A 25770-nucleotide genomic window follows, 5' to 3' on the forward strand; every position below is an offset into this window, starting at 1 on the left:
GGGAAATGTGAGCGCAGTTGGACTGTGTTCTGGAATCGTTGTCGCCATAAGGCGGGATTGATAGTTCGGACATCCCTGGCATTTTAGCAAAGCAAAAGATGCAGCGGGCAGGGACGTGTATAGGCGCTACATACAAGGGGAAAGGCTTTTCCAGTTAATAAATGGTTGGAGAGTTTTGGCTCCGTTGGAGGGGAACGCTGGGTGTGTGTGGAAATGTCTAATTGGAACAGGACAGTGATTTGTAGTCCTCTGGAATGTGCGTTTAATGAGGGAGAAGGTCAAGGTTTAACTCGGAAACATGAAAGGACTCAGTGAAGCTGAAATGAGACAAGGCAGAACGGGTGTGTGGATGGGAGCAAGTGCCTGTGGCCCAGGTCTCCAGATTGATGGGAATTTGCTGTGGCGCTTACTCAAATTTGATTTCGATTTCCAGTAGCTGCAGCTTTTTATTGTGTCCCATCTCAAATGCAACATCCAAAATGGGGCAAAGAGCGATCTCTGTCCTGGAATTATTTATTTTGCCGCCGCTTTAGGATGTCAAGTCGCACCAGCGTCCAGCTTGATTGAACCTGTGTGCAGTCACGATCCCACGATTTCCCAAGTGCATCCCACCACGACACTTGTGTACTTTCATCTGACGGAGAGAAGCATCGTCCCCATACTTCCAAACTCCTGTAGAGATCCGCCAAGGTGGGGAACCACTCTGCCAGCACGTCTGCGCCAGGGAAACGCTGAGCGGTTCCGGCTGCGTGGGAGAATTATGGGTGACGAAGGCAGCCATTGATCCTGCCAGGCTCTGTCAGCAAGTTTTGTTTTAACAAAAGGTGTAAGTAAGTTTTAACAGGGGAGGGGGGTGCAATTTCAGTGCTATGTTTCCTTGGTAATCACTGAATATATAGTGAGCTGAGAAAGCTAGCATCATTTTTTTCAGAATAATTAAGACTGTTTCAAACTTATCAAATTGGACATGCAGGGTCAGCGTCAGAAACTTTCTTTGTGGGGGAGGCCGGGGGGGTGCTGCAGTCGCACTCCCCCCCCCCCCCCCCCCCCCGCAGCATGCATGTGCCAGTTGGCACTATTTAGGACCGCGCATGCGCCTGTCGGCACAATTTAAGGCCCCTTTAAAATAAATGCTACAGGCCCCACAATAACTTAATCTGGTCCTGATTAAGTATATTTGTAAGGTTTGTCTGTGAACTCGGGGGGCGGGGGGTGGAATTAATTACGATGAAGGCTGGATTAGCACAACATTCTACGGCGCCAGTGACTGGGGTTGAAATTTAAATTTTGTAAGTTATAGGAATTACCTGATTAAAGTGGACTCGACGTGATTAAGGTCTATAGTAATTATTTTTTCTTTCAAATTTTGCACTGTCTTTTCTCTTTTAACTCTTTGGACTCTGGCCATTTTTAACCCTCCATAATATATACTCTGGACTGGGTCCAAGGGTAAACTACAGTACGAACCAGCCCCGGAAAATGGGCACGGAGCATATACACTTGTTTGTAGTCCCTGAAAACAAGAACATGGGAGTCCAAAGGGTTAAACCATTTATTTTTAATGCAGGAGTATGAGCTAAGCATTGTAGCCGGAAAATTCGCATATCCGTCACCCACAATCCTCATGGGTGCTGTTTTCGAGGCGCAGTTTTAGAGAATCAAGGAATAATAAGGGAAGAGATGCTGAAGTAAAAGATCAAAACATGGGTCAGTCGTATGGAGCAGGTACAAGGGGCTGAATGACCTGCTATTCATGTTCCAGCATTCTATCTGAGCTTTCTAAACTTCTGCCTAATTTGCAGTGTGAGCCTCCTGTTGGGAACGCCGTTTTAACACGCCCTTTACAGAGTGCTTGTCTGGAAATAGCGCCTGAGTCATTTCTGCACAGCTGACGCTGCATGTCAAGGCCCTTGCAATGAATGGCCTTCATTGCAGGGTTGACAGGGAGAATGCAAGGCAGTTCTGCAGGGAGTTGGAGCTGCCGTGAGGTGTGAAGATTCACAAGGCAACAGATTCTCTTCACACATCTCCCATTAAAGGTAGATAATTACACATCAAGTGTTTCATCTGTATTGAGTGTTAAATTCCCACATGAGGGGAGGGGGTTGGGTTTTATATTATTATGTAATGGATTTGATATTAAATTTTCATTACATTTTGTATCCGGTTAAGATTACATTTAAATTTTTAAAAAGAACTTTCCGCAATCTAACAGTCTTGGCAATACCAGAAGACCCGGTCTTTTGGAGAGCTTGTTAGAATGTCTGATTGTGGCTGTCTGCAAATGGGAGGAACAACACCTCATCTTCTGTCTGGGCATTAGCATCAACTTCTCCAGTTTCTGTTACCCCCCCCCCCCCAACCTCCTTTTCCCCTTGCCGCCTTTCCCCCATCTCACTCTCTCTCCTTTTCCCTCTGTCTCCTTTTACAGAGCCAATATCAATTCTCGCCTTTCCTCTCGTATCCCATCAACACCTTTTGTTGGTCTGCACTCCTCCCCCTCCCATTTTTCCCCCTTTCCCCCTTTCTCTCTCCCCAGTCTTTATTCAGAAGTTTTCCTGTTTTTTTTTTGCTTGTACCTTGAAGAAGGGCTCAGGCCCGAAACATCAGTAATCTCTTTACCTCTCATGGGCTCTGCGAGATCATCTGAGTTCCTCCAGTAATTCTGGGTGATTTTACTTCCTGCTGCAAACCACCGGAGTCATGCAATTGAAAGTGTGTGGCCAAGCATCATGTTTTGAGTATTTTGTCACCTAGTTGGTGATGCAGGGCTCTGAACTGCAAGTGTCACCCACTGACAACAGCAAGATATTTTAAACTGGATTAAAAACCAACAACTGATTTGTGCTTCTAATCTAAACAATTACAGCACAGAAGCAGGCCACCTTGGCCCCTCTGACCTGCACCCAGTCTATTAACCCTCAATACCTCTCCCATCCATGTACCGGTTCAAATTATTTTTAAATGTTAAAATTGAGCCCACATTCACCACCTCAGCTCCACACTCACTGTAAAGAAGTTCCCCCTCGTGTTCCCTCAAACATTTCCTCTTTCACCCTTAACCCATGTTGTCTCAGTGGAAAAAGTCGATCTACATTTACTCTGTATATCCCCTTCATAATTTTAAATACCTCGATCAAATCTCCAGGAATGAAGTCCTAACTGTAACTCAGTTCCTGAAGTGTCTGGGCAACATCCTAGTAAATTTTCTCTGCCCTCTTTCCATCTTATTGATACCTTTCCTGTAGTCAGGTGACCAAAACTGGACACAATGCTCCCAAGTTGGCCTCACCAATGTCTTATCCAACTCCTTCGACCTTGAAGAAAGTTGTATGTCGGAGAGGTAAGGTGAATAGTCACGGTGTGCTTCTCCACAATTGATAGCTCACAGGTCCAGTATCATTTGTGTGTGGTGTTGAGCCATCCAGAACGGGATTGTTCAAAACTCTGCTCTGCTGCCTGACTCCTCCCTCACTGCAACCTGAGCTCCATTTCCAGCCACTCGACATCACCACTAATTTCTATCACTGAATGATCGGCAGCTGTGCCTTTCATTGCCTGAGCTGTGATCTCTGGAATTCCCCCTAAATATTTCCACCTCCCTTTCTTCCTTTAAATGTTCAAAACTGCTCTTCTGCTCCTTGCCATGTTTTGATGGCCTATGTGTGGCTGAAGGATGATTTAACTATGGTGAAGACGCCTCATAAATACAAGCTGTTGGCACCGTCGAGGACTTGGGTTGAGTTAGGTGACACAAAAAGGTGCAATAGTTGAGAGGCGGTGTGGTTAGCACACCACCATCACGACAGTGACCTGGGTTCGAATCCTGCGCTGCCTGTACGTTCGCCCCGTGTCTGCATGGGTTTCCCCCCGGGTCTCTAGGTTCCTCCCTCTGTTCAAAATGTAACAGGGGTTATAGGTCAATCGGGCGGCACGGGTTCGTGGGCTGGAAGGACCTGTGACCATGCTGTATGCCTACATTTAAAATTTTAAATTCTGTTCCTTGTAGATGAGCAGAATTGCCCAAAACCCTGCTTTTTCTGTATTCGTCCCACAAGCCCAATGGGAAATCTATGTGGGCTGCAGTGGAGCTGGTTGACGTAGTTGTCATTAAACTTGAATGAAACAAGTTTGTAAGAATTTTTTTTTCCTTTCGTAACATGGCAGTGCAAAACAAAACCCTTGTGGGTATCGAAGCAAACCAATTTTGTACAGATTTGTACGCGAGTTTGGAACTTAGTCAGATATTATTGTTTGCCTAAAGTGCACTGTGTCCTCATCATTTATTAATGTATCACATCTCTTGTATCACACATAATCTTCATTAGTTCCGGAGCACCACTGATCTATTTACCTTACACTACGACTGTGTAGCTTGGTACGGCAATAACACTTGTTACAAATTTGCCGACGATACCACGGTAGTGGGTTAGTACAAAGGATGGGGATTGAAAACTTGACTGAATGTGCACCAACAATAACCTTGCACTCAGTGTCACCAAAAGCAAGCTGATTGTTGAGTTCAGAAATGGAAGGCCAGAGGTGTACAATCCAGTGATCATTGGGGGATCAGAGCTAATTTAGGTTCCTGGGAGTTAACTGTCGTGGAAGATCTTTCCTGGACCCAACGTGCCTATGGCATCGTGAAGAAAGCACGTCAGAGCCTCTACTTGCTCAGGAGTTTGCAGAGATTTGGTACGACACCAGAGACCCTGGCAAATTTCTAGAGAGGTGTGCTGACCAACTACATCACGGTCTGGCAAAAAGCCCACCAAAAGATAGTGGACACAGCCAAGGACATCATAGGAAAATCTCTCCACACTATTGAGAACATCTACACAAAGACTGTCGTCAGAGCAGCAGCAGCGATCATCAAGGATCCGCACCACCCAGCACACGCTCTGTTCTCGCTGCTGCCATCAGGAAAGAGGTATCGGTGCCACAGACTCGCACCACCTGGTCAGGACAGCTGTTACCCCTCCACCATTAGACTTCTCGATGACAAACTCAATCAGGGACACATTTATTTGTGCAGTTTATTGATTTTCTTTTGTTCTTTCTGTATTGCACCGTCAGTTTGTTTACATTTTATCTGTTTACAGTTCTTTTATTTCTTTGCATGTTTTCGCTGTGAAGAGTTTATTTTTTGTACTATCAATTAGTGGTAATTCTGCCAGGGCCACAGGAAAAAGGAATCTCAGGGATGTATGTGATGTCATGTATGTACTCAGACATAAATCGGAAATCTGATCTAAGTTTAACAGCGCCAGTGACCCAGGTTTGAATCTGGCGCTGTCTGTAAGGTGTTTGTGGGTTTCTCTGGGTGCTCGAGTTTTCTCCCACTTTTCAAAAAACATATGGGGTTGTAGGGTAATTGGGTGCACCACATATACTCGTGTAATAGTTGATACCATGTAAAAGTTGACCCTCCTATTTTTGGCCCAAAAATCTGATAATTTACATGTATCACGTGTAAAAATTGAACCCCCTATTTTTTTTTTTAAGCGCTGGCTGCCCGCATATCGGAGCTCCCGACGCCTCGACCGCAGTCTCTAGCCGAGGCCCCAGAAGCCCACTCATCTGAGCTCTCGGCACAGGTACTTAACACGGTCAAACATTGTACGTGTATCATTAGTTTGCCCCCCTTAATTTTATCCTAAAAATTAGTCCACAAAATTATGTGTATATACGGTAATTAGCCAACACAGGCTCGTAGACCAGAAGGGCCTTTTGACATGCTGTCTGTTTAAATTTAAAATAAAAACTTTGGAAAATCTTCAGTTCATCCTGCTGGAATTGAGATAGCAGGTGTTTTTCCTTTTTTTTTCCATTTCAAATTGAATTTTCGGCATTCTTCAGTGTTTCACCATTCAGTGACAAAAGTTTCTATCTTCATGCAAGTGGCTGGTTGTGTTTGAGATACTTTTATGACATTGGTGCGACTCCAGCTTTACAAGAGCAGGTTATATTTCTTTAACCCAGTGAAATATCCAGAGCACTTCGCTGGAGTGGTATCAAGTGAAGTTTGTGGCTGACCCACTTGATGTTTAGCAGCTGACTAAAGGTGTGGTCAAAGAGGCTAAAAGGAAGTCCCTTAGTTATAGCATAACAAATCCAGAGCTTAGGCACAAGTGCTCTTAGTGGAGCAATTAAATTCGGGAATGTTTGAGGTCAGAATTGGAGGAGCCCAGAGATCTCAAGGTATGGCTTATAAGAAGACAAAGGGAGGGACAAAGAGAGTAGGCTTAGAGAAACCAGAGAAGTCGATGTTAATGGCATCCGGTCGGAGAATGCCCAGGTGGAAAATTAAGCATTGCTTCTCCAAATATTGAAGGTTCCAGACTTGGAGAAGGGAGTTTCCACAGACAGATTTTTAAAAAGAATGAGAATTTTAAACTTGTTTAACCGGGAACTAAGTTGTAGCAGAAGTGGGAGCAGGAGTAAAAGGATATGATAAGTGGGACATTTTGATAACATGTGCATTCCACATTTGGGCTGCAATATTTCAAAATGCAGCTTCAAAGATAAATACACTGAAACCTCGTTAGAACGCGATGCGTTAATCCGCAGAATCGCTTATAGCGAGGGTGTCTGCGGACCCCAAACTTTATAAACGACAGGGCTTGACCTGATTTTCACCAGGTGTTTTTACTTCAACCATGATATCTGCGGTTTTACTATGTGGAGGCTAGACTGGGTATGAATTGTTCCTGAACTGAGGAGGCAGTAAAGATGGTAACCACTTTGGTGGGTCTCCAGCCACTCGGCTGTAACGCGGTATGAACTCTTGGACCCCCAACTACCGCGTTCTAACGAGGTATTACTGTATCTTCTTTGGTTCCATCAAATATCATGTTTGATACCTCCTGCGAATTTTATTAAATTGGAGATGCTGTATAATGTAAGTTGTTGTTTGCCGGTTTGGAACCATGGGCGTAATTTGTTTTTATATTTTCTTTACGTACAGAAGATCTGGGACTCTAGTGCGCTTGGCAAGGGTTTTAGCAGCTTGTGTTTTCCTTTGAGAGACATCAGTGTGTGGAATATGTTAGACACTGGAATTTTCATCTCATAACCTTCACAGCATTGAAACTGCCAAGTGAAACGGCCAATTGAGCAGCACTGATATATAATCTACTGCAGGTGTTTGCTGGAAAAAAAATGAAAATTTCAACAGATGGTTTAACTTGAGATGGTTTCATGGAAGCTAAGAGCACTTGTTCACTCACTCCATGTCTTTTCCTTGCAATCCATCATGAAAATGGTGTTTATCCCACTTTCAGGCCTTTCTTGGCTTTAATTATCCACCTGGATATCAGAGTTGACCTCTTGTTATTTTCTTTGGAAGGTGGCTGGGACATTGTCTAAACCCGAGGGACTTGTTAGATTTATCCAGTACAGGTTAAAGGAAGTAGAACGTAGAACAAACTCTATCTCTTGACACTGACCTTTGGAAATAAACTCTTCCTGTTCACCCCTTGCTTTATCTTTCCACTTTGTTTTTCCACAGAACATGTTGGAACATTTGACCAGAAAGAAATCAAATTTCCATTGACTGGTAAACTGGCCTCAGTGTTGGAACTGGTAAACCTTCTGTTGTGCCACAGAATGGAAAGTAGAGTTCTCCAGTCCAGCAGTTGAATCAAATAGACTTCTCACTCTTATGCACAGAAAAGACATTAAGCTGCTTTTAATTAAGCCCCTTCCCCACCATGGCCAAATAACCTTTTCAAAGGAAAATGTGTGGTGCATGTGTGCAAGTGTTTGCATTTGTTGTGATGGTGAAAATAATTTGGTTCCCTTCAGGGTTCTAAGTTTGTACAGGCAAGAAATATACGGCCCTTTCTTGACTCAATTGCAGTGTCTGTAACTTGCAAGCCCAGGGGAACTGAGCCGTTCAGCCCATTGATTCAGAGTGTCCAACAATTTTCTTTACTATACATCACATTTGTTTATTTCTCTTCAATGATTCTTGAGCAGATATTCTCAACTGGTTCCCATAGGGCCATTGGGGACCACAGCACATTTAGTGGGGGGGGGGGGGGGGCACGGACTGATATTTTTCATGTTTTTTATGTAGTTGGTAGGAGAGAAGAACGAATAGCCATCTAAAAGTGACTGCTTCACAGGGAAGGGGGTCCATAAACCTTTCGAGCAGAGTCCTCGGGAAGCCAGAGCCAAAAAAAAACCAAAATGGCTGTTCTAGAGCTGTTGTTTACCTGTGGGAAGAGCTATGGACATACCACAATAGGTTTTGGTACATCAAATGTTCGGAGGTGCATTGGAGAGGTGAACAATCCTTGGTTCCTTTTCACGTTCCTGTAGGTTTCTCCACAAAACTGCTTCCAACTTTGTCCAAGCAAAATCGGTATCGAGAGTGTATCTAGAACAACGTTCCCTTACGAATGTACACACCTCCAGAAGGGCAAAGATCCTGATTAGAACAGGCATTTAATGTACTCCCTCAGTTTTAATAAGCACCTTTACTAAAATAACTTGCTGATTAATATTCCCTCTTGGATTATGTTGTTCATTTTTATCATGAAGAACCTGACATCTCAGTGCTTGTCATCCAAATCAATTTTGATAGTTACATTTAATGAATTATCCCAAATGCCTTGTGGGTAAATGCTTTGCATTTGTGACTTACAAAATCAGAAGCAAAATGTGAAGTGGGAGCTATGTTAGTTTCTCCTCCTGAAAAAGCTCACAGTTCCAAACATTCAGTTCTTTGCTCGTCCCTCCTGTGGGTTAGGGTTAGGGTTAGGGTTAGTTATTCAATTCAGGATTTCATTTTGCATGTTGAGGGTGTAGAATCTCTAAAAGATGGTGCTGTTTTTACAGTCGCCCACTATTCTTGCTACAGGGTCACTCCCTCCGCTGTGCCGAGAATCTACACTGTTTGAAATAGATTTCAGATTTATTGTCAGAGCATACGTGACATCACGTACAACTCTGAGATTCTTTTTCCTGCGGCTGTGGTAGAACAAATAAAACTCAACACAACGTACACATGAAAACAAATAAATGTAAACATACTGATCAATACAGAGAGGGAAAAAAATAAAGAGCAAATGTAAGTGTCCTTAAATGAACCCCGATTGAGTTTGTCATTGAGGAATTCGATGGTGGAAGGGGAGCAGCTGTTCCTGAACCTGGGGGTGCGAGTCTTGTGGCCCTAGACCTCTTTTCCTGATGGCAGCAGCGAGAACAGAGCGTGTGCATTTACATGCCATGGGTACTCAGGCACATTCTCAGTGTACAATCTCTATCCCCTCAGCAGGTAGAGGGGATCGCCGTCATCTGCACGCCATTCTGATTTGAGAATGGGTTGCCTGGTCAAAATCAAGAATTGTGGTATGAACTGCACAATAGGGATTATGCGAGGCACATCTTTGCCTTATTAGTGATCCCCACACTCTGTGAATGAATGGGATGTGGTGACTGAGTGCAATGGTTTCCTCCCACATCCCAAAGACATGTCTATAAATTAATTAGTCGCTGTGGTTACCAAGCAAAGGTAAGTGGCAAAAGAGTTGAAAGGGAGTCGATGGCCATTAGAGGAAACGCAGAGAAGTAGAGGGGATTGCTCTGTTCGCAGATGGCGTGTCCCTGATGGATTTGAACAGCTTCCTTTTTTATATATATATTAAAATGGAATAATCTTCCTGATTTATCTGTACACTCCAAACACCTTCCAATTAGCAGCTGCGCTTCAAAAATGACCCTTCAACCTCTTGTGACGCGAGTGAGTTCTTTTTATTAATGCAAGCCTTTTGAGATCATCCTTTCAAGGATGGAACCAAAGCCAGTTTCAAGTTTGGCCTTTGAACAAGCAGACTTCTAGATAACTGCTCATTCATCAATTCACTGCTAACATAGGGAGAGATGGCCGAAGGCAAGTAATAAAAAACACGCCCTCAGCATGCTGCAGGGCTCTGCGTCCCATCATCTTGAGGTCACGGCAGTGTGCGTAGGTTCTGATAATCTCCTATAGGCACCAATAGACCTCTCCACTTCCCTTCTTCAAAAGGCCTTAGTGTGAGGGCAAGAAGGGTGTAACTGTTTTACTGCCCATATATTTACTTTCCATCTGGGGTGTTGTTTTGTTTGAATTGTGACTGTCAAAGCCAAAGAAAACGTTCTGAACTTTTCTACCTTAGCATTTGCACATCTTTGGGGGGGGAAAGATTAAAAGCAAAAGGGCATAGATTAAAGGGCGGCGTAGAATGCTACAGCACAGAAAAGAGATGGTCTGTGCTGACCATCTCTCTAGCCCCACTGACCCATTCCATAACCCTTCAGGCCTCTCCCATCCACGTGCCTATCCAATTTATTCTTGGAACACATGACCGAGCCCACATTCACCCCGTCAGATGGCAGCTCACTCCACACTCCCACCCCTCTCTGAGTGAAGAACTTCTCACCCCCCCCCCCATGTTGCCCTTAAACCTTTCTCCTTGAGCTTAAAACTATGACCTCTCCTATTTATCTCCCCCAATATAAGTGGGAAAAACCTTTTTGCATCCACTCTGTCTGTACCTCTCAAAATCTTGTAAAGCTCGATCAAATCTCCCCTCATTGTTCATCGCTCCAAGGAATAAAGTCCTCGTTGGATGAATTAAGTCTCCTTGCTGTTTCTTTTCAATGAAGATGGTCTGCTAATGGTTTCAGTTCAGCAAGTATTATTATATTTGAAAAACAATAAATGATGCCCATCTCTGTTTTGAATGTGACTGTGGACCTGCCCTTACTGTTGCCCAGGCTGTTACCAGCATCCTTGAAGCTTAAAAATAACCATTCTCATTATTGGCACTTTTTCCAATTGCAATTATTTTGTGTCTTGAACCTTCTTCCAGTGGCCACCGTCTCTTCTGCTCTGTTGTCTTCATTATTTTAAATCTCTCTGTTAGATATTTGTCAGGTTAGTGTAGGGGTTAGCGCCACACTGTTGAAGCATCAGCGGCCTAGACCAGGGTTTGAATCCAGCGCTGTCTGTAAGGAGTTTGTACGTTCTCCCCGTGGCTGTGTGGGTTTTATCTGGGGGCCTCATTTTCCTCCCACACTTCAAAAACGTACTGGGGCTATTGGGGGTAAGTGGGCAGCGCAGGCTGAAAGGGCCTGTTACTGTGCTCTGACTAAATTTAACATTTAAAAAATCCCTTTGCAACCACCACTTTTCCATTAAAAGCAACCCCAGTTTCAGCTCAGAATCATTTTATATCCTCAGTAAAGCCTCTACATTCTGTAAATGGAAATAGTCACCTTATTCCTATTGAGCAATCAGTATTTTATGAAATTTGTTCAAAATTCTTTTATTGTCCTGTAATAAAACATGTAATATTACACAAAATTGCATTTGGCCTAAGGCAGACAAAGATTCACCATCAGCAGAAATTGCTCAGCCTCAGAGAAAGAAGGTCCCTTTAGAGTCACTAATTTAATAGCATTTTGTAACTCTGCTCAGTTAATAAAGTCCAGGATGTCGAGGGAAGAAAATGGACTTGGATAGAGAGAAAGGAATGATGTCTGTGTGGCTCTTTTCGTGCCCCTCAGTATGTCCAATGAGCTTTGCCACCCAACTTGTCATTTTGTACTGTAATTTGATGGACAAACATGGAGTTAATGTGAGCAAAGCAAGAGCTTGCATGCAGTAAGAGTACCATCAGGTATTGGTGATCAAAGACAGAAAAAAAATCCCCGTTTCAAAAACACTAATTAACCTCGGGAACTAAGATGGGTTTTGAAGATTTTTTAGTTGAAAGTTTCTTTCATGAAACAAATCAAGGTGCCCATAATGCAAACTCCTACATGTCTTTTAACTCTTTCAGAACTAGATAATTGGCTGCCTCATCTCTCTTTCTATCACATATCCAGAAACGGCAAACTGGCACAAAGTGTAGCAATGTCATTACCAAACTCTCAAAATATTTCTACTTACTAAAATTACCTCTCGGTGAGAGACCGTTGATTTGCACAAGATGAACTCTGTTTGTAATGGTTTAGTAGGTTGTCATTACTCTGGAGACAAACAGTTTGTACAAATGTAGTTTGCATTCTATATACAGATGCTTATAACCACATTGTAATTCTGCCTTGCAGAATCTGTCTGATCTGGTTTGATCTCTGCTGAGTTGGCTGATCTGATCTGACCCAGATGAGTCGTGGAGACCATTTGTTCTGAAATGTAGGAGAGAAAGTAATAAGTTGAGAAGGGCTTCAAATGAGCTTCGAGTGACCCTTCTATATTTCCCAGTTCAAGAGGATGAAAGCAGAGTTTGCTACACCAGACTCCTTGTTATTAAATTACTTAATTGCATTCGATCAGAACCCTGTATGGAAAGTACTCTCATCAGCCAAGAGCTGGGATGGTATGGTTCCATTGTATTATCTCTGTATTCATTACCCTCCTTGCACTTCTAGCTGAGATTCTCACAAGCAAACTGACTACTTTGGAGAAGCATCAGTCTCACCAGGCCTTTTCACACCGGTAGTGTGAAGAGGCTGACTGGAATACTGTGTACATAACTGACTTTATAAGGAGAAGGGAGGCCATTAAATTGCAAAAGTGCAGTTCATTCTTCATAAACAGTGGCTCTCAACCTTTCAACCCATACTCACTTGGTTCAACAAACAGACAGATTCCAGCAAGCCTGAGTTCCTTCCAGACCACCTTTTTGTTCTGGCAGGAGATTTTTCTTGCTGCCAAATTTACATCTTTTGTTTTACCTATTGTTTTCTTGCATGGTAATATTTCCTAACCACCTTTAACAAACCCAGAGGCCGTCCAAAGGCCAGACATCAGCAGGCCATCCATAGATTGAGTAAATACTGCCTCAGTACATTAATGATGCTGTGGTCATACTGATTAACACTCGTATGCAACCCATTTCAGTCTGTGAAGTGAAGTTCTCAGGTTTATTGTCAGATTGCATGCATGACATCACATACAGTCTTGAGATTCTATTTCCTGTGGGCAAGGCAGAATTACCACTTATTAGTAATTTAAAGAAATCGACATAACGTACACATGTAAACAGATAAAAAATGTAAACCAACTGCAATACAGAGAGAATAAAAAGAATCTGTAAAGTGCACAAGTCAGAGTTCTTAAACGCGTCCCTGATTGAGTTTGTCATTGAGGAGTCTGATGGTGGAGGGGGAGCGGCTGTTCCTGAACCTGGTGGGTGCGATTCTTGTGGCACCGACACCTCTTTCCTGATGGCGGCGTGTGCTGGGGGGGTGATCGCTGCTGCTCTCCAACGGCAGCGTTCCCTGTAGATGTTCTCAGTGGTGGGGAGGGTTTTGCTGTGATGTCCTAGGCTTTATCCACCACCTTTTGGAGGGCCTTGCACTCAGGAGTATCGGTGTCCCCATATCAGAATGTGATGCAGCTGGTCAGCGCACTTTCCACCACACGAATGTAGAAATTTACCTGAGTTCCTGATGTCGTACCAAACCTCCACAAACTCCTGAGGAAAGACATGCTTTCTTCACGATGCCATCAGTGTGTTGGGTCCAGGAAAGATCCTCTGAGATAGTGACTCCCAAGAACTTAAATTTGCTCACCCTCTTTACCTCTGATCCCCAATGATCACTGGATTGTACACCTCTGGTTTGTCAACAATCAGCTCCTTGGTTTTGTTGACATTGAGTGCAAGGTTGTTATTGATGGTGCACCATTCAGCCAAGTTTTCAATCTCCTTCCTGTACGCTGACTCATTCCCTTCCTTTCTACAACCCACTACCGTGGTATCGTCGGCAAATGTGTAGATGGTGTTATTGGCGTACGGAGCCACACTGTCGTAGGTATAAAATGATTAGAGCGGGGGTAAATAAGCAGCCCAGTGGTGTTCCGATACTGATGGAGATATTCTTACCAATCCTCACTGATTGTGGCCTGGAGGTGAGGAAATCCAGGATCCGATTACACAGTCGGGTATTGAGTCCCAGGTCTTTGAGTTTTGCTAATTAGTTTTGGGGGGATCGTGGTGTTAACTGCTGTTAGCCCATGACCTAGGATCTAGCAAAGCCGCTTAGTGAATCTGCACTAAACAGTTTGTATCAGGCAGAACCCTGGGTAATTCCAGCAGACATTTATCTAATGAGCCTCCTCTGAGGTCGTTGCTCCCGCAGCTGCCTGTGCTAGTTCTTCCCCCCCACCCCCACAACCTCACGCCCCCCCACCCATGTGTACGGGGAAGTTCACCTCCTCTCGAGGATGCATGTCTGGACGCCATTTTTGGGCGGACTTCATGGTGTGGTCCTGGTCTCTTAACGATTCCCCCTCCGCCTGTACTCTCCCTCCCCCACCAGTCACTGCAGTTGGGGGGTCGGAGGAGGAAATGGAAGGCAAGCCTGAGGAAGAGCACCCTGTCAGCTTTGCACACTGGACACAGGGTAGAGCTGGCACACCTCCCCAAGCACTCTGATCTGACTGATGGTGGTTGAATGATGAATCTGCTTCCCTCCCCCTCCACCCCCCCCCAACCAGCCTAAATCGTGTGATCAGGATTCATCACCCCCATCAGGAACATTTCACCTATCAGCTGAGGAGCAGTAGGAGGGAGGTGAGGTGTGATAAATGGCCTTCCCTCGTGCTCCCTTCCTTCTCTCCCTCCAACCAGCTTAAATCTTGTTGGGGAGCCTCCCTCCCTACCCCCACCAGTCTCCCCATCCACAAGAGAGAGCTCAGGAGTCGGCGAGAGGGTGCGCTTGTTTGCCAATTCCGCGGCTTTGGTCTCTGACGACTACCCCCCCCCCCCATTCCCTGCTGGAGATTTGGATGGGCAGAAGAATGACCAATGGCCAACTTCGTTACCCATTGCTAGCTGCTTATTTATGATGTCACGTTGACGCTGCGACATCAGTCATTCTGTTCCCATTGGCTGCAGAGGACGCTACGAGGCGCCACTCTTCCTGAAGCAGTGCAAGAGCAGTCTTTTAGGGCCGGATTTTTCTCCACGGACAGAGCCAGCCTCGAAGCACAGGCCTGGCTTAAAAACACTTTACAACAATAAATGGAAGTATGATCCAGAGTGAAAGATGCAAGCAATATGCAACTGGTTAAGGACCAGCAGATCTCACTGGGCATAACTGAGGGATTGTGCTAATTTTAGAGGAGTTGGAAATGTGCAGAATAAATGCCACACAGTAAAGTTTGTGATCACATCTGGCCTCCAGACATATTGGCTTGAGTCTCAGTGAAACAAGTACATATTAGTATCCAGTGTGATATGAAAATTGGTTAAACCGTGGCATTCTTGAGGACATGGTAGAACTGTGGTTAATAAATTAACATTTCATTTATACTGCTGCTTTTCCACCATAATTTTGGTGTTTTTGTCCACCATAAGAGCGTGAGCAGGAGTAGGTCATCAAGCCTGCTCTGCCCTTCAGTAAAATTGTGGCCTCCCGCCTATGTGGTTGTACAAGTATCTTGCTCAGGTTAATATTGCTTGTGATCTGTCCTTCCTTTACCCCATAACTCTTAATTCCAAACCCTGCGAAAAATCTTACCGAGTCTGTCGTAAAAATATTTAAGGAGGCAGACTCTATTCCATTGAGGAATACAACTTTGAAAACTTGAGAGGGCGTAAAGTATTTCAATGCAAGGTGGCCTTCACAAAGGAGTCTATCACCCATTCTCAAAAAATGCAATATCCGGGTTACAGGCCAAGTTATGAAATAGGAAATTGATTGTCAAAGTTCACGCACCTGAAAACAATATGTCAGTAGTGACCTGTCGTGGACACTCAACATCTCCTCACTTGTCAGGAAGGCACAACAGCAACTGCCCTTCCTGAGAAGACTGCAGTGGGCAAGGCTATTGGCCACTATCTTGTCAACCTTCTGTAGGACCCATCCTGGCTGGTTGCATCATGGTGTGTACGGTTCCAGCAGAGAGAAATGGATAGGATGTCAATCCATAGGACCATGAGTGCCAGAGAGGAAGAATGAAGTCTCCCCTCCAAATCCAGTCGACATGATCCTCTGGGATTGTTGTCTGAGAGGGCACACAAAATCATTGAGGACCCCTTCCACCCCGCACACAGCACCTTTCAGCAGCTCCCACTGGGAAAGAGATCCAGGAGGATCAGATCCAGCACCACCAGGCTGAGGAACAGCTTCTCCCCACAGGCAGTGAGAACGCTGAAAGTCCAAAGAAACGGCTTACACTAACCACCCGAGACTCATATTTATACAGCAATATTTATATATATATATATATATATATATGTATGAACACCTGTCCTAAATATGTATTGTCTGTCTGTATGAGTGTTTTGTCAGGCTGTACGTCTTCATGTTTTGCACTGAGGACTGGAGAACACTGTTGTCAGGTTGTACTTGTACAATCAGATGACAATAAACTTGACTAATTTGGTCCCCTCTTGCAGCCTTAGTCTGGGTTTATTGGAATATGCTTCATTCACCTGCATCCCTTCGAGGAGATTTCCTTTCAAAATGTGTTGGTTAAGGCTCATGCCTTGTCAGTGGAAAAAAATGTATTAATAAATCACTACTGCTGCTTTACCTATTTCTCTTCTCTTTGGCTTGGCTTCGCGGACGAAGATTTATGGAGGCGTATGTCCACGTCTGCTGCAGGCTCGTTGGTGACTGACAAGTCTGATGCGGGACAGGCAGGCACGATTGCAGCGGCTGCAGGGGAAAATTGGTTGGTTGGGGTTGGGTGTTGGGTTTTTCCTCCTTTGCCTTTTGTCAGTGAGGTGGGCTCATATTTAGAGACTCATAAAATCCACAGATAACCATTCCGACAATGACTGATTTTCATGAGTAACTTTGGGAAAGTTGGTCTTGAGATAATTTCACTGATGAGATAGATTTGGAGTGACCTAAGAGAAGAAAATGATTTGGTCCAATAATTTCACCGCCCCCCCCCCCCCCCCCTTTGTAAAAGCACTGGCAGTATTTTGAGAATACCTGTACTGGAGTGGTATCTGAAGGCATGGGTGATGATGAATGGTGAAAATAATTGTGTTTATAGGGTACTCTGCAGAAGGGGCAATTAAATGGGGGAGTCTTTCATGGTGTCTGAGCTGGGAGTGTTTCCTGGCACAGTGAAAATGTTCCACAATACTAGCCCTGTCACCCTGAATAAATGGGAAACAAATCTAGGATTAAATCACGGAGTTGTCTGATAACGCTGCCTTGTTGTTATCTGCTGCAAAGTCGATGGCATCAAATCTTGGAAACCAGCATGAAGTCCAGTAATTTCAGCATCGTTCTTCCAATGACGGTTCTCTGAAGCTTATTTTGGAAAGTGAACTCTTCATTGTCCCCTTCACCGACAAGCACTGACAAGCAAAGTGCAGTTAATTACCCTGCAGGCACTGAGTTCATTCGCAATTCAGGTTCGGTGCACCGGGGCTGTTGATGTGCTGTGATTTATTTTGTGGAGCTGTAGTGGGCTGTGTGCCAAGAATCCTGTTCTACAGCACCATTGCCGACCAGTATTTCAATAACTTTCCCTGAATTGCATGTGATTGCTGTGTAGCACCACTCGAGTCTCAAATACCCATTTCTTTTTGTTAAAAATCATTTTCTAATATCTTGATTTTTTTTTTCTTGAAGTGCAATAATTCACTGTGAGCAGACATAGTTGGGTTTAATAAGGCAGGGGACCTCCAGGTTGAGCAGTTCTGTTGGAAGAATACTGCCATTAAAAAAATTACACATCTGTAATTTTAAAAAAAATTACATTGAAGGGTGTGGACTATTTTTTTTTTAACTTAGAGGAAGAGTTTAAGGATCCACTAATTTGTCTTTGCAATGCTTGTAATAATATATTGCAACTGAATGGAGGTCTACCACATCCTTCTCTAAAATGTGGCTAACAAGCTGCCTTGATGTGGTTTCATTAAATGGATAAACTTGATCATTGATTATACTGAACAATGAAGATTTTGTTTCCTGAACACTTTTGTGTGTATTTTATGGATTTTTGGGCAGCTGAACATGAAAATCTCCTTTAAAATTTCCTATCATGCACCATATTTTAAGATACAACTTTTTTTTGTGATTTCCTGTCATATTTTACGACTACTAGTGTATTGCCCACAAAGTAAGCTGTTTTGGTCAATCAGTGCGGGTGCTATGCAAATGTTTGCCTTAGTCAGGATAGATACAGACAGGCTATAAAAAGCAGCTCACATATACAGATGCTGTGCATTACATTAATTATAGATTTAATGCATGTTGATGCTCGTGTTCTGCAGGCAATAGCATAGTGAGTGTAGCATTTATTTCCTTGCCCACTTCATTGCCCCAGAGTTTCAGGATGCTCAGCAGATGTGCCAGGAACTTCTTGTGGAACAGTCAGGTGGCTGAAGCCTCCATGGAAAAATTGACTTGAGTTTACGAACTGGGAGGATCTGAAATAGCCAGACTTTTAAAAAAATTACCATTGGGTGGCCCAGTTGTGATTTATGGCTTCTCTATGAGGGAGGTGGTACCCCCTCCTGGGCACAAATTGGATTGCACTAGGTAGGAGAAAAGATAGCAGGAGAGTTAATATATAAGTGGGACATTAAATTGATATCAAGGGAAACAGATAACCCCATTTTAAAACATGTAATTCAGACAATGTATTGGGCTCAAGTTGGGGTTATCTCCTAAAACGCCCTTGTCCCAGAACAAATTAATACCTATGACTCTGGTCCTGGAACGGGATCAGGTGTATTGTTATGAATGGGGTCTGCTCAAGACATCCGAACAGCTGAGGAATAAGTATGATTTGCTGAATAAAACTTTCTTCTGCTATCTTCAGTTAAGATCTTTCTTAAGGGATTAACTTGGCTCCTGTCTATGGCCCTGCTCACCTCTAATTCGAAGGGGGAATACATATGGTTATTTTTGTGATGTATCTCCTATTCCAAAGTGAGGGCCCAAAGCCGGGCTTACACAGGTCGAGGGAAAGGCGGGAGACGGACTTGGGCACAACAATCCACGAGCGGATGCTGGTCAGACCTGTGTTGGGACAGCATGACAGCAGTTATTAATGCCAGGTACAGGATGGTGCTATACACCTTCCTGCATCAACTACACCTCACACCTCAAAAATTACATAAATCTAAATCAGAAATTTTGGAAATGTACTTTAGGTGTGGTGTGGAGATTGGAAACTTTATCCATTCAACTGGCTGTGTGCAAAGGTGGAATCCGTCTGGGAGGACTTGGGAGACATTCTGGGAAAAAAAAATTACAAAGGTGGATTTTCCACAGAATCCGGAATTCTGGGAAACATCATGGACGTGAATTTTAAACTGTCCAGATATCAGTTTCAGTTTGTGAAGGTTGCCTTGATGGTAGCCAGGAAATGTATAGTGGTCACGTGGAAGTCTAACTCCCTACTAAATATTACACGATAGAATATGATGCATTCCCCTGGAGAAAATCATGTACAATTTAAGGAGGAAATATATGGAGGGGAAGGGGGGGTTGTAAAAACAAACTCTGAATGTTATATACTATTGTTGAGAGAGATTGTATTGTTTGTTGGGATTTGTGTGAGCCTTTGAAGATCTAAAATAAGATATAAAAAAACAATAGCATTTATTGTCCTCAGGAAGATTCAATATGGCCTGTCAGTGTGGAACATAGTGAAAGGTTTCACCAGGATATTGCGACCACGGTAAAGCGGTATCAGGGCAACTGGAATCCATCAATGCTGGCCAACTATTGTTGGACACTGACTCGAGAGGCATCGATGCTGAGTACAAATGAAAATCAGCTGTAAAACCTTTTAGGTCAGTTGAACTAACGCCATGTGTCAGCGTCATTATGTGATGAAACTTGTTTCTCCAACTTCCTTCGTGACACAGCAAATCTGAAATTATCTTTGTGTTCACCTTGAAGTTGTCTACCATAATCCCCAGTTTTTTTTTCAGGAATCAGACTATTTTTGGAAAAAAATAGTTGTCCAGTGTTGGGAGTTGCTTGACTCAAGTGAACACTTGTAGGGTGATACTGCAAGAAAGAGTGACTGTCCTGGCACTTGGAGCAATCCAACTAGTTCTCCTCCCTTGCTTTTTCTTCCCCGTCACCATAGGCTTTTTTTTTCTTGCCTATTGATTCATTTTTATTGACTTGTGAATGGCCCCTGAAATGGCCGAACCAGATGTTATCATTGCTTCCATTGAGTTTCAAGCAGGTGGCTCACCATCAAGCTCTCAAGGGGAGTCAGGGATGGGCAAAAGATGTTGGCCTTGTTATTGATATTCGTATCCCAAAAAAAGGAATCTTCAAAAAAAAACTGCCCTTTGAAAGTTGGTATTCTGTTTCCTCTAGACCAGTGGTTCCCAACCTTTTTATTCCAACTCACATCCCACTTTAATATTCCCTATGCCATTGGTGCTCTGTGATTAGTAAGGGATTGCTTAAAGTGGTAGGTGGGTGGAAAGAAATAAATTTGAAAACCACTGTTTTAATCGTACCTCATTGACTCGTTATGTGCACGGTTTCAGAACTCCAAAGGAATGGACCAATAACAATTTTTCTCAAGCAAAATATTTTAGTAATAATTGGGTCTAGAGCAGTAGTTCTCAACCTTCCCTTCCCACTCACTTGCTAATCACAAACCACCTTAATCACCGAGCACCGATGACATAGAGAATACTTAAAGTGGTCTGTGAGTTGGAAGAAAAAGGTTGGGAACCACTGCTCTTCCAGTTCACAGCGAAATGCTGTGGAAAATGTTTGTTCACGTTGCCACCCATTCTTCTGCCAAACATCATGAGTCTGTTCCATAAGCTTTCTTGCAGCTAGTCAGCTCTTAGATTGTTCGTTCAAATAAGCTCCCTCTGAAAGGTGCTTTATAAAAGGCTATTCATATGATTGGACAGATCTTGTCAAAACAAAATGACTCCAGTTCTGTTAGAGGCTGTAATCCTTTAAAAGGTTCCTTTCCTTTTCATCAACATTTGTAATTGGGATAACGTTTATGCTTGGTGCTGCAAGTTGTTCAGCCCAAGAAGCCTGTTTTGCTGTTAATTTAGATCACAGCTGACCTATTCAATCTGCTTACCTGGTCTCCCAGTTCTTAACCTGGGTTTTAAATAATTATACAGTATATGCTAATCTCTACACTTCTGAATTAAAGTAGTTTTTTTTTAAATCTAGAGTTTTAAATTATATTAATTTGAGGGCAATGGAAATGGTAGAAGTGGGGGCCATTTATTATTGCTGTTTTTCTGTCTCGCACTTTTGGTAGTTTGAATTTTTACTTTTGTAGTTGATGCATCTGTTTGACTGAAGCAAGTAAGAATGTTGCTGTGTCTTGATATCGTGTTTATGACCATAAACTCGTGTTGAACATTGAACAGTTGCAAAGTTCAAAAGACATTTTAGGCAGGCACATGGAATAGGAAACAATTAGAGGGGATATGAGCTGAGCCCAGGCAGACTAATTTGGACCAGCACGGACAAGTTGGATCAAGGGACCTGTTTCCGTGCTGCAGAACTCGGACCAAAAATGATTACACTGCAGTGGGCCACTATCTCAAATGGAACAGTATTTATGCTTCATAGGAGACTTTTCTCACCCAGCTTCTGCACACTCCCTCCTTATTTCCCTCGTCTATTTGATCAGGTTACCCTTAAAAAAAACCCTCTCTCTCAGCAACTTTTATTAATTTACTTAGAACATTCAAAATTGGAATTTGTCATGAACGTGGTACGAAATTTGATGTTTTTTGGCAGCCTTACACTGCAAATATTGCTATGATGCCCACTTTGGATCAGCGCAAATTCCAGCGGCTGCATCATGATCTGGCATGGGCGACCAATACCCCTGAGCGTAAAGCCCTGCAAAAGGTAGTGGACGCAGCCCAGGACATCACAGGCAAAACCCTCCCCACCATCGAGAACATCTGCAGGGAACGCCGCCGTCGGAGAGCAGAAGCGATCATCAAGGATCCACCCCACTCGGCACACGCTCTGTTCTCGCTGCTGCCATCAGGAAAGAGGTCTCGGTGCTACAAGATTCACACCCACCAGGTTCAGGAACAGCTGCTCCCCCTCCACCATCAGACTCCTCAACAACCAACTCCATCCATTTGGGACTCATTTAAGGACTCTTGCTTGTGCACTTTATTAATTTTTTTCTCTCCGTATTGCAGTCAGTTTATTTACATTTCTTTATTAGTTTACGTTATGTACAGGTTTTTTTGCCGATCAGTAAGTGGTAATTCAGCCTCGCCCACAGGAAAAAATGTATGTACTCTGACGATAAATCTGAAAATCTGAGTTATGTTCTAAGGATACATTTTGGTGGAAAAAAAATCCTGATATCATTTGACCTCTTCTGTACTGTTGAATCCAATATCCTTGGGTAGCAAAAATTGTTTGCTCTGGGTATTGAATATTTCAATTCAAGAGGAGAGATTTCCATTTTCTATTGTCCTGGGTGTGAGTGAAAAGTTGCCCATCACAGAGTGGGTCACCCAGGGGAAGACCTTCACCTGTGGCATTTGGATGTTAGCTGCTGAGAAGTGCAGAAGGAATTGGGAACTTTCTTCTCCTCAGGAAGCGCCTTAGTTGTCCGATGCTAACATTTAGTCGCGTGACTGTGTGTGGAGAATTTTAGCTTTAGCTGAACATAACACAGTAACTCGGAAATCGCAGTCAGAATTATGTTGACAACTAATACTTCCAAAAAAACCAGGGCTGAGAATCAATGCTGTTACATTACATAATGATGTACCATGCAGCTTATTTTAAATACAACTCAACTTTTTAATAAAGTGACCTCTGTATGAAAAGCAAGATTTGCATTTCTATTGTGCCTGTTGGAACAAAGAACATTATAGCACAGTAGTATAGGCCCTTCGACCCTTGATGTTGTGTCATCCCATATATTTCTACCAAAAAATGTACTAAATCCTTTTTTCTTTCATCCATGTGGCTGTCTAAGAATCTCTTAAATGCCCCAATGTTTCAGCCTTCTCCACGATCCCTAGCAACGTATTACAGGCACCCACAACTCTCTGTAAAAAAAAAAAAGAAAGCTTAGCCCTGATGTCTCCCCTAAACTTTCCTCCCTTCACTTTGTACATACGTCCTCTGGTGTTTGCTATTCATGTCCTGGGAAACAGGCACTGACCGTCCACCCTATCTATGCCTCTCAGAATCTTGTAGCCCTCTATTAAGTCTCCTCTCATCCACGTACAATTAAAACAGTGACTTTCAAACTTTTTATTTCCACCCACATAACAATCCCACAGAGCACCTATGGCATTGGGAATACTTAAAGTGGTAGGTGAGTGGAAAGAAAAAGGTTGAGAACCATTGACCTTTGATTTAAAAAAAAATTTCCATGTCAAAATACAAAATATAATAATGTAATCATATCAAATTCATTAGATATGATGGTTTTATAAACCCCCCCCAAATGAAAATAAAAACCACATAAATCGCCTCCCCTCCAAATAATAACTTCAATAGGGATAGAAAAGGAAGAAGTAAGAAAGGGGAAAAAATAAGTAGACCTGGCTAAGAACACAGCCCTGTGGTGTTCTGGTACTGATGGAGATTGTGGAGGAGATGTTCTTGCCAATCCTCACTGATTGTGGTCTGGGCATGAGTAAATCCATGATCCATTGAGTCCCAGGTCCTGGAGTTTGCTGATCAGTTTTGAGGGGATGATGGTGTTAAATGCCGAACCCTAATCGATAAAGTGCATCCTGATGTATGCATCTTTGCCATCCAAGAGTTCCAGGGCTTTGTGTAGAGCCACTACACTCAGATGAAGACATTTCTGTTCTTCTCAGACTTGTACAACTGTGACTCCAGATTCTGTGGCTCAGCCCAGAAAACATCGTTCTCACATCCTGTCCATCATGTCCTGTCAGAATTTTATGTTCCAATTGGACTTCCTATCGCTTTATTGCTGAATCCAGTTGTTTTGTGGTCTCTCACCTTTTGTTTTTGTATAAATTTTAGTTTTATTATTTTTCTATGAAAGGAAAACACCGCTCATTCATTGAAGGGGTCAGACCTGAAACCTCGGCAATATATCTTTGTTTCCTATGGACGCTGAAAGACCAGCTGATTTCCTCTAGCATTTGGGTGCGTTTTTACTACAATCACAAAGTCTGCAGACTTTCATGTTTCACTAAGCAAAACACTGCATTAGAGATGACACCCCAGAATCTTCTATTACCATTGGAATGGATACGTGAAGATTTTAGGTCCAGAAGAGGGTGGTAATCTGACTTTTAAATCTTATATTTACTCGTGCGTAGTGTCCATAAGTTGATTTGGGATTCAGCATCTTAGTTTCTGGCATGGGGTAGGGTTTTTCACCTTGGAGAAAGCACTGGGTGTTTCTGAGTTTATAAGCATTGCTCGGATCTCTCTGACTAGATTGAAAATCTCTTTCAGAAGTTATGATTATTCATTTGGCAAGCTACCTTAACAGGTGACCCTGAGATCACCAGAAGATTTTGTAGTGAAAGGGAAAAAGATGTGTGCGTTTGGGTGCTTGAGAACATAGAGCCCATGATGTTGTGCCGACCTCGTATCCCCAAAAAATACATCTACCTTTAATTTTCTTTCATTCACTTGCCTAAGAGTCTCTTAAATGTCTCGGCCTCCACCACCACCCCTGGCAAGGCATTCCAGACCCCCACAACTCTGTGTAAAAATAAATGAACATGTAGACTTACCCCTGATGTCTCCCCTAAACTTTTCTTCCTTCACTTTGTACAGATGTGCTCTCGTGTTTGCTACTCCCGCCCTTGGAAAAAGGTGTTAAAGATCTACCTTATCTATGCCTCTCATAATCTTGTAGAGCTCTATTAAGTCACCTCACATCCTTCTTCACTCCAAGGATAAAAGCCTTAGCCTCATAAGACATATTTTCCAATCCAGGCAACATCCTGTAAATCTCCTCTGCACCCTCTCCATAGCTTCCACATCCTTTCTGTAATGAGGTGACCAGAACTGAAAACAGTATTCTCAGTGTGGTCTCATCGAGATTTATCGAACTGCAACATTACCTGAACTCAATCCCCCATCATTTTGCAGCGTTTCATTCCACTTTTCTGCTCTGGAATGTTTTGAACTTTATTTGCATGCACTCATTTCAGCATGCCTTTTCACACTGCAGTGTGAAATGAAGATTCCCAGGAAATTTTCTCATCAACTTGCGGTGTGAAAAGGTCGGCCTGGGAATTTTAAACAGGTCCGTGGCCCTGGGAAAATTTACCTGGACCACTCTCTCTCTCTGCGGTGTGAAAAGGCAAATGGCCAAGCAAGGGAAGCCTCATGACATCAGTGCTTGTCACGTAGGTGATTAAAATGAAAAGGTACATACCTCCTGACAACGGTGGGCACGTCGCGACGGCAGCACAATGGGGGATGAATGGCCGTCCTCGTTAACCATAATTCTTCACGCAGCTGGATTTCCCAGAACGGTTCCATGCTGTGCTGCCATTGCAATGTGCCGAAGCCTGGGGGGGTGGGGTGGGTAGTGGGCGGTCGACGGGTGGCCAGTGCTGGGGGAGGGAGGGAGCGGGCAGGTGACCGATGGACAGGAGGTGAACTTACTCCTGTGAGCGCATAATGTGTCATCAGTTGGGACAACCCCCCACCACCACCAAATTTCTGGGAATTTGAACCATGTGTGTGAAAGGCCGGGAGGTCCAGAATTCCCGGGAATTTCACCGGGAAAAAGTAGGGCAACCACTTGCCTGCGGTGTGAAAACAGCTAGTAATGAACAGGAGAAGCTGGAGAAGGATTCTCTGCAT

The 25770-nt window shown here is 43.4% G+C and overlaps 1 protein-coding gene across 3 annotated transcripts in view; it reads left to right on the forward strand.

The window, feature by feature from the left end:
- The window catches only part of LOC138748588 (serine/threonine-protein kinase PAK 4-like), a 129682-nt gene that overhangs the window by 998 nt on the left and 102914 nt on the right, over positions 1-25770 (forward strand). Inside the window, exons 2-3 of one of the 3 annotated variants that reach the window (XM_069909037.1) lie at positions 1803-2039; positions 5506-5597. The exons of 1 other annotated variant lie outside the window; for it this stretch is intronic. The gene's annotated coding sequence lies outside the window, so the exon portion shown is untranslated. The remainder of the gene's footprint in view (positions 1-1802; positions 2040-5505; positions 5598-25770) is intronic. One more of the 3 variants, XM_069909036.1, reaches the window with a different exon arrangement.

The sequence above is a fragment of the Narcine bancroftii genome, chromosome 13 (genome assembly GCF_036971445.1).
Source record: "Narcine bancroftii isolate sNarBan1 chromosome 13, sNarBan1.hap1, whole genome shotgun sequence".
Lineage (NCBI taxonomy): Eukaryota > Metazoa > Chordata > Chondrichthyes > Torpediniformes > Narcinidae > Narcine > Narcine bancroftii.